This window comes from Pleurodeles waltl, chromosome 1_1 (genome assembly GCF_031143425.1).
Source record: "Pleurodeles waltl isolate 20211129_DDA chromosome 1_1, aPleWal1.hap1.20221129, whole genome shotgun sequence".
Classification (NCBI taxonomy): Eukaryota; Metazoa; Chordata; class Amphibia; order Caudata; family Salamandridae; genus Pleurodeles; species Pleurodeles waltl.
The window spans coordinates 249,322,946-249,339,303 of NC_090436.1; positions in this window are offsets into that span (position 1 = coordinate 249,322,946).

A 16,358-nucleotide genomic window follows, 5' to 3' on the forward strand; every position below is an offset into this window, starting at 1 on the left:
GGCTCGGACCAGGGTCTGTTACCCAGAATCCTTTGCAAACCTCAAAATTTTGCTAAAAAACCACATGTTCCTCACATTTCTGTGGCAGAAAGTTCTGGAATCTGAGAGGAGCCACAGATTTCCTTCCACCCAGTGTTCGCCCAAGTCTCCCGATAAAAATGATACCTCACTTGTGTGGGTAGGCCTAGCGCCCGCGACAGGAAACGCCCCAAAGCGCAACGTGGACACATCCAAATTTTTGGAAGAAAACAGAGGTGTTTTTTGCGAAGTGCCTACCTGTAGATTTTGGCCTCTAGCTCAGCCGGCACCTAGGGAAACCTACCAAACCTGTGCATTTCTGAAAACTAGAGACCTAGGGGAATCCAAGGATGGGTGACTTGCGGAGCTCGTACCAGGGTCTGTTAACCAGAATCCTTTGCAAACCTCAAAATTTGGCTAAAAAACCACATGTTCCTCAAATTTCTGTGGCAGAAAGTTCGGGAATCTGAGAGGAGCCACAAATTTCCTTCCACCCAGCGTTCCCCCAAGTCTCCCGATAAAAATGATACCTCACTTGTGTGGGTAGGCCTAGCGCCCGCGACAGGAAATGCCCCAAAGCGCAACGTGGACACATCCAAATTTTTGGAAGAAAACAGAGGTGTTTTTTGCGAAGTGCCTACCTGTAGATTTTGGCCTCTAGCTCAGCCGGCACCTAGGGAAACCTACGAAACCTGTGCATTTCTGAAAACTAGAGACCTAGGGGAATCCAAGGAGGGGTGACTTGCTGGGCTCGGACCAGGGTCTGTTACCCAGAATCCTTTGCAAACCTCAAAATTTTGCTAAAAAACCACATGTTCCTCACATTTCTGTGGCAGAAAGTTCTGGAATCTGAGAGGAGCCACAGATTTCCTTCCACCCAGTGTTCGCCCAAGTCTCCCGATAAAAATGATACCTCACTTGTGTGGGTAGGCCTAGCGCCCGCGACAGGAAACGCCCCAAAGCGCAACGTGGACACATCCAAATTTTTGGAAGAAAACAGAGGTGTTTTTTGCGAAGTGCCTACCTGTAGATTTTGGCCTCTAGCTCAGCCGGCACCTAGGGAAACCTACCAAACCTGTGCATTTCTGAAAACTAGAGACCTAGGGGAATCCAAGGATGGGTGACTTGCGGAGCTCGTACCAGGGTCTGTTAACCAGAATCCTTTGCAAACCTCAAAATTTGGCTAAAAAACCACATGTTCCTCAAATTTCTGTGGCAGAAAGTTCGGGAATCTGAGAGGAGCCACAAATTTCCTTCCACCCAGCGTTCCCCCAAGTCTCCCGATAAAAATGATACCTCACTTGTGTGGGTAGGCCTAGCGCCCGCGACAGGAAACGCCCCAAAGCGCAACGTGGACACATCCAAATTTTTGGAAGAAAACAGAGGTGTTTTTTGCGAAGTGCCTACCTGTAGATTTTGGCATCTAGCTCAGCCGGCACCTAGGGAAACCTACCAAACCTGTGCATTTCTGAAAACTAGAGACCGAGGGGAATCCAAAGAGGGGTGACTTGCGGGGCTTGGACCAGGTTCTGTTACCCAGAATCCTTTGCAAACCTCAAAATTTGGCTAAAAAAACACATGTTCCTCATATTTCTGTGGCAGAAAGTTCTGGAATCTGAGAGGAGCCACAAATTTCCTTCGACCCAGCGTTCCCCCAAGTCTCCCGATAAAAATGATACCTCACTTGTGTGGGTAGGCCTAGCGCCCGCGACAGGAAACGCCCCAAAGCGCAACGTGGACACATCCAAATTTTTGGAAGAAAACAGAGGTGTTTTTTGCGAAGTGCCTACCTGTAGATTTTGGCCTCTAGCTCAGCCGGCACCTAGGGAAACCTACCAAACCTGTGCATTTCTGAAAACTAGAGACCTAGGGGAATCCAAGGAGGGGTGACTTGCGGAGCTCGTACCAGGGTCTGTTACCCAGAATCCTTTGCAAACCTCAAAATTTGGCTAAAAAACCACATGTTCCTCACATTTCTGTGGCAGAAAGTTCTGGAATCTGAGAGGAGCCACAAATTTCCATCCACCCAGCGTTCCCCCAAGTCTCCCGATAAAAATGATACTTCACTTGTGTGGGTAGGCCTAGCGCCTGCGACAGGAAACGACCCAAAGCGCAACGTGGACACATCCAAATTTTTGGAAGAAAACAGAGGTGTTTTTTGCGAAGTGCCTACCTGTAGATTTTGGCCTCTAGCTCAGCCGGCACCTAGGGAAACCTACCAAACCTGTGCATTCCTGAAAACTAGAGACCGAGGGGAATCCAAGGAGGGGTGACTTGCGGGGCTTGGACCAGGTTCTGTTACCCAGAATCCTTTGCAAACCTCAAAATTTGGCAAAAAAAACATATGTTCCTCATATTTCTGTGGCAGAAAGTTCTGGAATCAGAGAGGAGCCACAAATTTCCTTCCACCCAGCGTTCCCCCAAGTCTCCCGATAAAAATGATACCTCACTTGTGTGGGTAGGCCTAGCGCCCGCGATAGGAAACGCCCCAAAGCGCAACGTGGACACATCCAAATTTTTGGAAGAAAACAGAGGTGTTTTTTGCGAAGTGCCTACCTGTAGATTTTGGCCTCTAGCTCAGCCGGCACCTAGGGAAACCTACCAAACCTGTGCATTTCTGAAAACTAGAGACCTAGGGGAATCCAAGGAGGGGTGACTTGCGGAGCTCGGACCAGGGTCTGTTACCCAGAATCCTTTGCAAACCTCAAAATTTGGCTAAAAAACCACATGTTCCCCTGTGGCAGATAGTTCTGGAATCTGAGAGGAGCCACAAATTTCCTTCCACCCAGCGTTCCCCTAAGTCTCCCAATAAAAATGATACCTCACTTGTGTGGGTAGGCCTAGCGCCTGCGACAGGAAACGCCCCAAAGCGCAACGTGGACACATCCACATTTTTGGAAGAAAACAGAGGTGTTTTTTGCGAAGTGCCTACCTGTAGATTTTGGCCTCTAGCTCAGCCGGCACCTAGGGAAACCTACCAAACCTGTGCATTTGTGAAAACTAGAGACCGAGGGGAATCCAAGGAGGGGTGACTTGCGAGGCTTGGACCAGGTTCTGTTACCCAGAATCCTTTGCAAACCTCAAAATGTGGCTAAAAAAACACATGTTCCTCATATTTCTGTGGCAGAAAGTTCTGGAATCTGAGAGGAGCCACAAATTTCCTTCCACCCAGCGTTCCCCCAAGTCTCCCGATAAAAATGATACCTCACTTGTGTGGGTAGGCCTAGCGCCCGCGACAGGAAACGCCCCAAAGCGCAACGTGGACACATCCAAATTTTTGGAAGAAAACAGAGGTGTTTTTTGCGAAGTGCCTACCTGTAGATTTTGGCCTCTAGCTCAGCCGGCACCTAGGGAAACCTACCAAACCTGTGCATTTCTGAAAACTAGAGACCTAGGGGAATCCAAGGAGGGGTGACTTGCGGAGCTCGGACCAGGGTCTGTTACCCAGAATCCTTTGCAAACCTCAAAATTTGGCTAAAAAACCACATGTTCCTCAAATTTCTGTGGCAGAAAGTTCGGGAATCTGAGAGGAGCCACAAATTTCCTTCCACCCAGCGTTCCCCCAAGTCTCCTGATAAAAATGATACCTCACTTGTGTGGGTAGGCCAAGCGCCCGCGACAGGAAACGCCCCAAAGCGCAACGTGGACACATCCAAATTTTTGGAAGAAAACAGAGGTGTTTTTTGCGAAGTGCCTACCTGTAGATTTTGGCATCTAGCTCAGCCGGCACCTAGGGAAACCTACCAAACCTGTGCATTTCTGAAAACTAGAGACCGAGGGGAATCCAAAGAGGGGTGACTTGCGGGGCTTGGACCAGGTTCTGTTACCCAGAATCCTTTGCAAACCTCAAAATTTGGCTAAAAAAACACATGTTCCTCATATTTCTGTGGCAGAAAGTTCTGGAATCTGAGAGGAGCCACAAATTTTCTTCCACCCAGCGTTCCCCCAAGTCTCCCGATAAAAATGATACCTCACTTGTGTGGGTAGGCCTAGCGCCCGCGACAAGAAACGCCCCAAAGCGCAACGTGGACACATCCAAATTTTTGGAAGAAAACAGAGGTGTTTTTTGCGAAGTGCCTACCTGTAGATTTTGGCCTCTAGCTCAGCCGGCACCTAGGGAAACCTACCAAACCTGTGCATTTCTGAAACCTAGAGACCTAGGGGAATCCAAGGAGGGGAGACTTGCGGAGCTCGGACCAGGGTCTGTTACCCAGAATCCTTTGCAAACCTCAAAATTTTGCTAAAAAACCACATGTTCCTCACATTTCTGTGGCAGAAAGTTCTGGAATCTGAGAGGAGCCACAGATTTCCTTCCACCCAGTGTTCGCCCAAGTCTCCCGATAAAAATGATACCTCACTTGTGTGGGTAGGCCTAGCGCCCGCGACAGGAAACGCCCCAAAGCGCAACGTGGACACATCCAAATTTTTGGAAGAAAACAGAGGTGTTTTTTGCGAAGTGCCTACCTGTAGATTTTGGCCTCTAGCTCAGCCGGCACCTAGGGAAACCTACGAAACCTGTGCATTTCTGAAAACTAGAGACCTAGGGGAATCCAAGGAGGGGTGACTTGCTGGGCTCGGACCAGGGTCTGTTACCCAGAATCCTTTGCAAACCTCAAAATTTTGCTAAAAAACCACATGTTCCTCACATTTCTGTGGCAGAAAGTTCTGGAATCTGAGAGGAGCCACAGATTTCCTTCCACCCAGTGTTCGCCCAAGTCTCCCGATAAAAATGATACCTCACTTGTGTGGGTAGGCCTAGCGCCCGCGACAGGAAACGCCCCAAAGCGCAACGTGGACACATCCAAATTTTTGGAAGAAAACAGAGGTGTTTTTTGCGAAGTGCCTACCTGTAGATTTTGGCCTCTAGCTCAGCCGGCACCTAGGGAAACCTACCAAACCTGTGCATTTCTGAAAACTAGAGACCTAGGGGAATCCAAGGAGGGGTGACTTGCGGAGCTCGTACCAGGGTCTGTTACCCAGAATCCTTTGCAAACCTCAAAATTTGGCTAAAAAACCACATGTTCCTCAAATTTCTGTGGCAGAAAGTTCGGGAATCTGAGAGGAGCCACAAATTTCCTTCCACCCAGCGTTCCCCCAAGTCTCCCGATAAAAATGATACCTCACTTGTGTGGGTAGGCCTAGCGCCCGCGACAGGAAACGCCCCAAAGCGCAACGTGGACACATCCAAATTTTTGGAAGAAAACAGAGGTGTTTTTTGCGAAGTGCCTACCTGTAGATTTTGGCATCTAGCTCAGCCGGCACCTAGGGAAACCTACCAAACCTGTGCATTTCTGAAAACTAGAGACCGAGGGGAATCCAAAGAGGGGTGACTTGCGGGGCTTGGACCAGGTTCTGTTACCCAGAATCCTTTGCAAACCTCAAAATTTGGCTAAAAAAACACATGTTCCTCATATTTCTGTGGCAGAAAGTTCTGGAATCTGAGAGGAGCCACAAATTTCCTTCGACCCAGCGTTCCCCCAAGTCTCCCGATAAAAATGATACCTCACTTGTGTGGGTAGGCCTAGCGCCCGCGACAGGAAACGCCCCAAAGCGCAACGTGGACACATCCAAATTTTTGGAAGAAAACAGAGGTGTTTTTTGCGAAGTGCCTACCTGTAGATTTTGGCCTCTAGCTCAGCCGGCACCTAGGGAAACCTACCAAACCTGTGCATTTCTGAAAACTAGAGACCTAGGGGAATCCAAGGAGGGGTGACTTGCGGAGCTCGTACCAGGGTCTGTTACCCAGAATCCTTTGCAAACCTCAAAATGTGGCTAAAAAAACACATGTTCCTCATATTTCTGTGGCAGAAAGTTCTGGAATCTGAGAGGAGCCACAAATTTCCTTCGACCCAGCGTTCCCCCAAGTCTCCCGATAAAAATGATACCTCACTTGTGTGGGTAGGCCTAGCGCCCGCGACAGGAAACGCCCCAAAGCGCAACGTGGACACATCCAAATTTTTGGAAGAAAACAGAGGTGTTTTTTGCGAAGTGCCTACCTGTAGATTTTGGCCTCTAGCTCAGCCGGCACCTAGGGACACCTACCAAACCTGTGCATTTCTGAAAAGTAGAGACCTAGGGGAATCCAAGGAGGGGTGACTTGCGGAGCTCGGACCAGGGTCTGTTACCCAGAATCCTTTGCAAACCTCAAAATTTGGCTAAAAAACCACATGTTCCTCAAATTTCTGTGGCAGAAAGTTCGGGAATCTGAGAGGAGCCACAAATTTCCTTCCACCCAGCGTTCCCCCAAGTCTCCTGATAAAAATGATACCTCACTTGTGTGGGTAGGCCAAGCGCCCGCGACAGGAAACGCCCCAAAGCGCAACGTGGACACATCCAAATTTTTGGAAGAAAACAGAGGTGTTTTTTGCGAAGTGCCTACCTGTAGATTTTGGCATCTAGCTCAGCCGGCACCTAGGGAAACCTACCAAACCTGTGCATTTCTGAAAACTAGAGACCGAGGGGAATCCAAAGAGGGGTGACTTGCGGGGCTTGGACCAGGTTCTGTTACCCAGAATCCTTTGCAAACCTCAAAATTTGGCTAAAAAAACACATGTTCCTCATATTTCTGTGGCAGAAAGTTCTGGAATCTGAGAGGAGCCACAAATTTTCTTCCACCCAGCGTTCCCCCAAGTCTCCCGATAAAAATGATACCTCACTTGTGTGGGTAGCCCTAGCGCCCGCGACAAGAAACGCCCCAAAGCGCAACGTGGACACATCCAAATTTTTGGAAGAAAACAGAGGTGTTTTTTGCGAAGTGCCTACCTGTAGATTTTGGCCTCTAGCTCAGCCGGCACCTAGGGAAACCTACCAAACCTGTGCATTTCTGAAACCTAGAGACCTAGGGGAATCCAAGGAGGGGAGACTTGCGGAGCTCGGACCAGGGTCTGTTACCCAGAATCCTTTGCAAACCTCAAAATTTTGCTAAAAAACCACATGTTCCTCACATTTCTGTGGCAGAAAGTTCTGGAATCTGAGAGGAGCCACAGATTTCCTTCCACCCAGTGTTCGCCCAAGTCTCCCGATAAAAATGATACCTCACTTGTGTGGGTAGGCCTAGCGCCCGCGACAGGAAACGCCCCAAAGCGCAACGTGGACACATCCAAATTTTTGGAAGAAAACAGAGGTGTTTTTTGCGAAGTGCCTACCTGTAGATTTTGGCCTCTAGCTCAGCCGGCACCTAGGGAAACCTACGAAACCTGTGCATTTCTGAAAACTAGAGACCTAGGGGAATCCAAGGAGGGGTGACTTGCTGGGCTCGGACCAGGGTCTGTTACCCAGAATCCTTTGCAAACCTCAAAATTTTGCTAAAAAACCACATGTTCCTCACATTTCTGTGGCAGAAAGTTCTGGAATCTGAGAGGAGCCACAGATTTCCTTCCACCCAGTGTTCGCCCAAGTCTCCCGATAAAAATGATACCTCACTTGTGTGGGTAGGCCTAGCGCCCGCGACAGGAAACGCCCCAAAGCGCAACGTGGACACATCCAAATTTTTGGAAGAAAACAGAGGTGTTTTTTGCGAAGTGCCTACCTGTAGATTTTGGCCTCTAGCTCAGCCGGCACCTAGGGAAACCTACCAAACCTGTGCATTTCTGAAAACTAGAGACCTAGGGGAATCCAAGGAGGGGTGACTTGCGGAGCTCGTACCAGGGTCTGTTACCCAGAATCCTTTGCAAACCTCAAAATTTGGCTAAAAAACCACATGTTCCTCAAATTTCTGTGGCAGAAAGTTCGGGAATCTGAGAGGAGCCACAAATTTCCTTCCACCCAGCGTTCCCCCAAGTCTCCCGATAAAAATGATACCTCACTTGTGTGGGTAGGCCTAGCGCCCGCGACAGGAAACGCCCCAAAGCGCAACGTGGACACATCCAAATTTTTGGAAGAAAACAGAGGTGTTTTTTGCGAAGTGCCTACCTGTAGATTTTGGCATCTAGCTCAGCCGGCACCTAGGGAAACCTACCAAACCTGTGCATTTCTGAAAACTAGAGACCGAGGGGAATCCAAAGAGGGGTGACTTGCGGGGCTTGGACCAGGTTCTGTTACCCAGAATCCTTTGCAAACCTCAAAATTTGGCTAAAAAAACACATGTTCCTCATATTTCTGTGGCAGAAAGTTCTGGAATCTGAGAGGAGCCACAAATTTCCTTCGACCCAGCGTTCCCCCAAGTCTCCCGATAAAAATGATACCTCACTTGTGTGGGTAGGCCTAGCGCCCGCGACAGGAAACGCCCCAAAGCGCAACGTGGACACATCCAAATTTTTGGAAGAAAACAGAGGTGTTTTTTGCGAAGTGCCTACCTGTAGATTTTGGCCTCTAGCTCAGCCGGCACCTAGGGAAACCTACCAAACCTGTGCATTTCTGAAAACTAGAGACCTAGGGGAATCCAAGGAGGGGTGACTTGCGGAGCTCGTACCAGGGTCTGTTACCCAGAATCCTTTGCAAACCTCAAAATTTGGCTAAAAAACCACATGTTCCTCACATTTCTGTGGCAGAAAGTTCTGGAATCTGAGAGGAGCCACAAATTTCCATCCACCCAGCGTTCCCCCAAGTCTCCCGATAAAAATGATACTTCACTTGTGTGGGTAGGCCTAGCGCCTGCGACAGGAAACGACCCAAAGCGCAACGTGGACACATCCAAATTTTTGGAAGAAAACAGAGGTGTTTTTTGCGAAGTGCCTACCTGTAGATTTTGGCCTCTAGCTCGGCCGGCACCTAGGGAAACCTACCAAACCTGTGCATTCCTGAAAACTAGAGACCGAGGGGAATCCAAGGAGGGGTGACTTGCGGGGCTTGGACCAGGTTCTGTTACCCAGAATCCTTTGCAAACCCGTAAAATTTGGCAAAAAAAACATATGTTCCTCATATTTCTGTGGCAGAAAGTTCTGGAATCAGAGAGGAGCCACAAATTTCCTTCCACCCAGCGTTCCCCCAAGTCTCCCGATAAAAATGATACCTCACTTGTGTGGGTAGGCCTAGCGCCCGCGACAGGAAACGCCCCAAAGCGCAACGTGGACACATCCAAATTTTTGAAAGAAAATAGAGGTGTTTTTTGCGAAGTGCCTACCTGTAGATTTTGGCCTCTAGCTCAGCCGGCACCTAGGGAAACCTACCAAACCTGTGCATTTCTGAAAACTAGAGACCTAGGGGAATCCAAGGAGGGGTGACTTGCGGAGCTCGGACCAGGGTCTGTTACCCAGAATCCTTTGCAAACCTCAAAATTTGGCTAAAAAACCACATGTTCCTCACATTTCTGTGGCAGAAAGTTCTGGAATCTGAGAGGAGCCACAAATTTCCTTCCACCCAGCGTTCCCCCAAGTCTCCCGATAAAAATGATACCTCACTTGTGTGGGTAGGCCTAGCGCCTGCGACAGGAAACGCCCCAAAGCGCAACGTGGACACATCCAAATTTTTGGAAGAAAACAGAGGTGTTTTTTGCGAAGTGCCTACCTGTAGATTTTGGCCTCTAGCTCAGCCGGCACCTAGGGAAACCTACCAAACCTGTGCATTTCTGAAAACTAGAGACCGAGGGGAATCCACGGAGGGGTGACTTGCGGGGCTTGGACCAGGTTCTGTTACCCAGAATCCTTTGCAAACCTCAAAATTTGGCTAAAAAACCACATGTTCCTCAAATTTCTGTGGCAGAAAGTTCGGGAATCTGAGAGGAGCCACATATTTCCTTCCACCCAGCGTTCCCCCAAGTCTCCCGATAAAAATGATACCTCACTTGTGTGGGTAGGCCTAGCGCCCGCGACAGGAAACGCCCCAAAGCGCAACGTGGACACATCCAAATTTTTGGAAGAAAACAGAGGTGTTTTTTACGAAGTGCCTACCTGTAGATTTTGGCCTCTAGCTCAGCCGGCACCTAGGGAAACCTACCAAACCTGTGCATTTCTGAAAACTAGAGACCGAGGGGAATCCAAAGAGGGGTGACTTGCGGGGCTTGGACCAGGTTCTGTTACCCAGAATCCTTTGCAAACCTCAAAATTTGGCTAAAAAAACACATGTTCCTCATATTTCTGTGGCAGAAAGTTCTGGAATCTGAGAGGAGCCACAAATTTCCTTCCACCCAGCGTTCCCCCAAGTCTCCCGATAAAAATGATACCTCACTTGTGTGGGTAGGCCTAGCGCCCGCGACAGGAAACGCCCCAAAGCGCAACGTGGACACATCCAAATTTTTGGAAGAAAACAGAGGTGTTTTTTGCGAAGTGCCTACCTGTAGATTTTGGCCTCTAGCTCAGCCGGCACCTAGGGAAACCTACGAAACCTGTGCATTTCTGAAAACTAGAGACCTAGGGGAATCCAAGGAGGGGTGACTTGCTGGGCTCGGACCAGGGTCTGTTACCCAGAATCCTTTGCAAACCTCAAAATTTGGCTAAAAAAACACATGTTCCTCACATTTCTGTGGCAGAAAGTTCTGGAATCTGAGAGGAGCCACAGATTTCCTTCCACCCAGTGTTCGCCCAAGTCTCCCGATAAAAATGATACCTCACTTGTGTGGGTAGGCCTAGCGCCCGCGACAGGAAACGCCCCAAAGCGCAACGTGGACACATCCAAATTTTTGGAAGAAAACAGAGGTGTTTTTTGCGAAGTGCCTACCTGTAGATTTTGGCCTCTAGCTCAGCCGGCACCTAGGGAAACCTACCAAACCTGTGCATTTCTGAAAACTAGAGACCTAGGGGAATCCAAGGAGGGGTGACTTGCGGAGCTCGTACCAGGGTCTGTTACCCAGAATCCTTTGCAAACCTCAAAATTTGGCTAAAAAACCACATGTTCCTCAAATTTCTGTGGCAGAAAGTTCGGGAATCTGAGAGGAGCCACAAATTTCCTTCCACCCAGCGTTCCCCCAAGTCTCCCGATAAAAATGATACCTCACTTGTGTGGGTAGGCCTAGCGCCCGCGACAGGAAACGCCCCAAAGCGCAACGTGGACACATCCAAATTTTTGGAAGAAAACAGAGGTGTTTTTTGCGAAGTGCCTACCTGTAGATTTTGGCATCTAGCTCAGCCGGCACCTAGGGAAACCTACCAAACCTGTGCATTTCTGAAAACTAGAGACCGAGGGGAATCCAAAGAGGGGTGACTTGCGGGGCTTGGACCAGGTTCTGTTACCCAGAATCCTTTGCAAACCTCAAAATTTGGCTAAAAAAACACATGTTCCTCATATTTCTGTGGCAGAAAGTTCTGGAATCTGAGAGGAGCCACAAATTTCCTTCGACCCAGCGTTCCCCCAAGTCTCCCGATAAAAATGATACCTCACTTGTGTGGGTAGGCCTAGCGCCCGCGACAGGAAACGCCCCAAAGCGCAACGTGGACACATCCAAATTTTTGGAAGAAAACAGAGGTGTTTTTTGCGAAGTGCCTACCTGTAGATTTTGGCCTCTAGCTCAGCCGGCACCTAGGGAAACCTACCAAACCTGTGCATTTCTGAAAACTAGAGACCTAGGGGAATCCAAGGAGGGGTGACTTGCGGAGCTCGTACCAGGGTCTGTTACCCAGAATCCTTTGCAAACCTCAAAATTTGGCTAAAAAACCACATGTTCCTCACATTTCTGTGGCAGAAAGTTCTGGAATCTGAGAGGAGCCACAAATTTCCATCCACCCAGCGTTCCCCCAAGTCTCCCGATAAAAATGATACTTCACTTGTGTGGGTAGGCCTAGCGCCTGCGACAGGAAACGACCCAAAGCGCAACGTGGACACATCCAAATTTTTGGAAGAAAACAGAGGTGTTTTTTGCGAAGTGCCTACCTGTAGATTTTGGCCTCTAGCTCAGCCGGCACCTAGGGAAACCTACCAAACCTGTGCATTCCTGAAAACTAGAGACCGAGGGGAATCCAAGGAGGGGTGACTTGCGGGGCTTGGACCAGGTTCTGTTACCCAGAATCCTTTGCAAACCTCAAAATTTGGCAAAAAAAACATATGTTCCTCATATTTCTGTGGCAGAAAGTTCTGGAATCAGAGAGGAGCCACAAATTTCCTTCCACCCAGCGTTCCCCCAAGTCTCCCGATAAAAATGATACCTCACTTGTGTGGGTAGGCCTAGCGCCCGCGACAGGAAACGCCCCAAAGCGCAACGTGGACACATCCAAATTTTTGAAAGAAAATAGAGGTGTTTTTTGCGAAGTGCCTACCTGTAGATTTTGGACTCTAGCTCAGCCGGCACCTAGGGAAACCTACCAAACCTGTGCATTTCTGAAAACTAGAGACCTAGGGGAATCCAAGGAGGGGTGACTTGCGGAGCTCGGACCAGGGTCTGTTACCCAGAATCCTTTGCAAACCTCAAAATTTGGCTAAAAAACCACATGTTCCTCACATTTCTGTGGCAGAAAGTTCTGGAATCTGAGAGGAGCCACAAATTTCCTTCCACCCAGCGTTCCCCCAAGTCTCCCGATAAAAATGATACCTCACTTGTGTGGGTAGGCCTAGCGCCTGCGACAGGAAACGCCCCAAAGCGCAACGTGGACACATCCAAATTTTTGGAAGAAAACAGAGGTGTTTTTTGCGAAGTGCCTACCTGTAGATTTTGGCCTCTAGCTCAGCCGGCACCTAGGGAAACCTACCAAACCTGTGCATTTCTGAAAACTAGAGACCGAGGGGAATCCACGGAGGGGTGACTTGCGGGGCTTGGACCAGGTTCTGTTACCCAGAATCCTTTGCAAACCTCAAAATTTGGCTAAAAAAACACATGTTCCTCATATTTCTGTGGCAGAAAGTTCTGGAATCTGAGAGGAGCCACATATTTCCTTCCACCCAGCGTTCCCCCAAGTCTCCCGATAAAAATGATACCTCACTTGTGTGGGTAGGCCTAGCGCCCGCGACAGGAAACGCCCCAAAGCGCAACGTGGACACATCCAAATTTTTGGAAGAAAACAGAGGTGTTTTTTACGAAGTGCCTACATGTAGATTTTGGCCTCTAGCTCAGCCGGCACCTAGGGAAACCTACCAAACCTGTGCATTTCTGACAACTAGAGACCTAGGGAAATCCAAGGAGGGGTGACTTGCGGAGCTCGGACCAGGGTCTGTTACCCAGAATCCTTTGCAAACCTCAAAATTTGGCTAAAAAACCACATGTTCCTCACATTTCTGTGGCAGAAAGTTCTGGAATCTGAGAGGAGCCACAAATTTCCTTCCACCCAGCGTTCCCCTAAGTCTTTCAATAAAAATGATACCTCACTTGTGTGGGTAGGCCTAGCGCCTGTGACAGGAAACGCCCCAAAGCGCAACGTGGACACATCCAAATTTTTGGAAGAAAACAGAGGTGTTTTTTGCGAAGTGCCTACCTGTAGATTTTGGCCTCTAGCTCAGCCGGCACCTAGGGAAACCTACCAAACCTGTGCATTTCTGAAAACTAGAGACCGAGGGGAATCCAAGGAGGGGTGACTTGCGAGGCTTGGACCAGGTTCTGTTACCCAGAATCCTTTGCAAACCTCAAAATTTGGCTAAAAAAACACATGTTCCTCATATTTCTGTGGCAGAAAGTTCTGGAATCTGAGAGGAGCCACAAATTTCCTTCCACCCAGCGTCCCCCCAAGTCTCCCGATAAAAATGATACCTCACTTGTGTGGGTAGGCCTAGCGCCCGCGACAGGAAACGCCCCAAAGCGCAACGTGGACACATCCAAATTTTTGGAAGAAAACAGAGGTGTTTTTTGCGAAGTGCCTACCTGTAGATTTTGGCCTCTAGCTCAGCCGGCACCTAGGGAAACCTACCAAACCTGTGCATTTCTGAAAACTAGAGACCTAGGGGAATCCAAGGAGGGGTGACTTGCAGAGCTCGGACCAGGGTCTGTTACCCAGAATCCTTTGCAAACCTCAAAATTTGGCTAAAAAACCACATGTTCCTCAAATTTCTGTGACAGAAAGTTCGGGAATCTGAGAGGAGCCACAAATTTCCTTCCACCCAGCGTTCCCCCAAGTCTCCCGATAAAAATGATACCTCACTTGTGTGGGTAGGCCTAGCGCCCGCGACAGGAAACGCCCCAAAGCGCAACGTGGACACATCCAAATTTTTGGAAGAAAACAGAGGTGTTTTTTGCGAAGTGCCTACCTGTAGATTTTGGCATCTAGCTCAGCCGGCACCTAGGGAAACCTACCAAACCTGTGCATTTCTGAAAACTAGAGACCGAGGGGAATCCAAGGAGGGGTGACTTGCGGAGCTCGGACCAGGGTCTGTTACCCAGAATCCTTTGCAAACCTCAAAATTTGGCTAAAAAACCACATGTTCCTCACATTTCTGTGGCAGAAAGTTCTGGAATCTGAGAGGAGCCACAAATTTCCTTCCACCCAGCGTTCCCCCAAGTCTCCCGATAAAAATGATACCTCACTTGTGTGGGTAGGCCTAGCGCCTGCGACAGGAAACGCCCCAAAGCGCAACGTGGACACATCCAAATTTTTGGAAGAAAACAGAGGTGTTTTTTGCGAAGTGCCTACCTGTAGATTTTGGCCTCTAGCTCAGCCGGCACCTAGGGAAACCTACCAAACCTGTGCATTTCTGAAAACTAGAGACCGAGGGGAATCCACGGAGGGGTGACTTGCGGGGCTTGGACCAGGTTCTGTTACCCAGAATCCTTTGCAAACCTCAAAATTTGGCTAAAAAAACACATGTTCCTCATATTTCTGTGGCAGAAAGTTCTGGAATCTGAGAGGAGCCACATATTTCCTTCCACCCAGCGTTCCCCCAAGTCTCCCGATAAAAATGATACCTCACTTGTGTGGGTAGGCCTAGCGCCCGCGACAGGAAACGCCCCAAAGCGCAACGTGGACACATCCAAATTTTTGGAAGAAAACAGAGGTGTTTTTTACGAAGTGCCTACATGTAGATTTTGGCCTCTAGCTCAGCCGGCACCTAGGGAAACCTACCAAACCTGTGCATTTCTGACAACTAGAGACCTAGGGAAATCCAAGGAGGGGTGACTTGCGGAGCTCGGACCAGGGTCTGTTACCCAGAATCCTTTGCAAACCTCAAAATTTGGCTAAAAAACCACATGTTCCTCACATTTCTGTGGCAGAAAGTTCTGGAATCTGAGAGGAGCCACAAATTTCCTTCCACCCAGCGTTCCCCTAAGTCTTTCAATAAAAATGATACCTCACTTGTGTGGGTAGGCCTAGCGCCTGTGACAGGAAACGCCCCAAAGCGCAACGTGGACACATCCAAATTTTTGGAAGAAAACAGAGGTGTTTTTTGCGAAGTGCCTACCTGTAGATTTTGGCCTCTAGCTCAGCCGGCACCTAGGGAAACCTACCAAACCTGTGCATTTCTGAAAACTAGAGACCGAGGGGAATCCAAGGAGGGGTGACTTGCGAGGCTTGGACCAGGTTCTGTTACCCAGAATCCTTTGCAAACCTCAAAATTTGGCTAAAAAAACACATGTTCCTCATATTTCTGTGGCAGAAAGTTCTGGAATCTGAGAGGAGCCACAAATTTCCTTCCACCCAGCGTCCCCCCAAGTCTCCCGATAAAAATGATACCTCACTTGTGTGGGTAGGCCTAGCGCCCGCGACAGGAAACGCCCCAAAGCGCAACGTGGACACATCCAAATTTTTGGAAGAAAACAGAGGTGTTTTTTGCGAAGTGCCTACCTGTAGATTTTGGCCTCTAGCTCAGCCGGCACCTAGGGAAACCTACCAAACCTGTGCATTTCTGAAAACTAGAGACCTAGGGGAATCCAAGGAGGGGTGACTTGCAGAGCTCGGACCAGGGTCTGTTACCCAGAATCCTTTGCAAACCTCAAAATTTGGCTAAAAAACCACATGTTCCTCAAATTTCTGTGACAGAAAGTTCGGGAATCTGAGAGGAGCCACAAATTTCCTTCCACCCAGCGTTCCCCCAAGTCTCCCGATAAAAATGATACCTCACTTGTGTGGGTAGGCCTAGCGCCCGCGACAGGAAACGCCCCAAAGCGCAACGTGGACACATCCAAATTTTTGGAAGAAAACAGAGGTGTTTTTTGCGAAGTGCCTACCTGTAGATTTTGGCATCTAGCTCAGCCGGCACCTAGGGAAACCTACCAAACCTGTGCATTTCTGAAAACTAGAGACCGAGGGGAATCCAAAGAGGGGTGACTTGCGGGGCTTGGACCAGGTTCTGTTACCCAGAATCCTTTGCAAACCTCAAAATTTGGCTAAAAAAACACATGTTCCTCATATTTCTGTGGCAGAAAGTTCTGGAATCTGAGAGGAGCCACAAATTTCCTTCGACCCAGCGTTCCCCCAAGTCTCCCGATAAAAATGATACCTCACTTGTGTGGGTAGGCCTAGCGCCCGCGACAGGAAACGCCCCAAAGCGCAACGTGGACACATCCAAATTTTTGGAAGAAAACAGAGGTGTTTTTTGCGAAGTGCCTACCT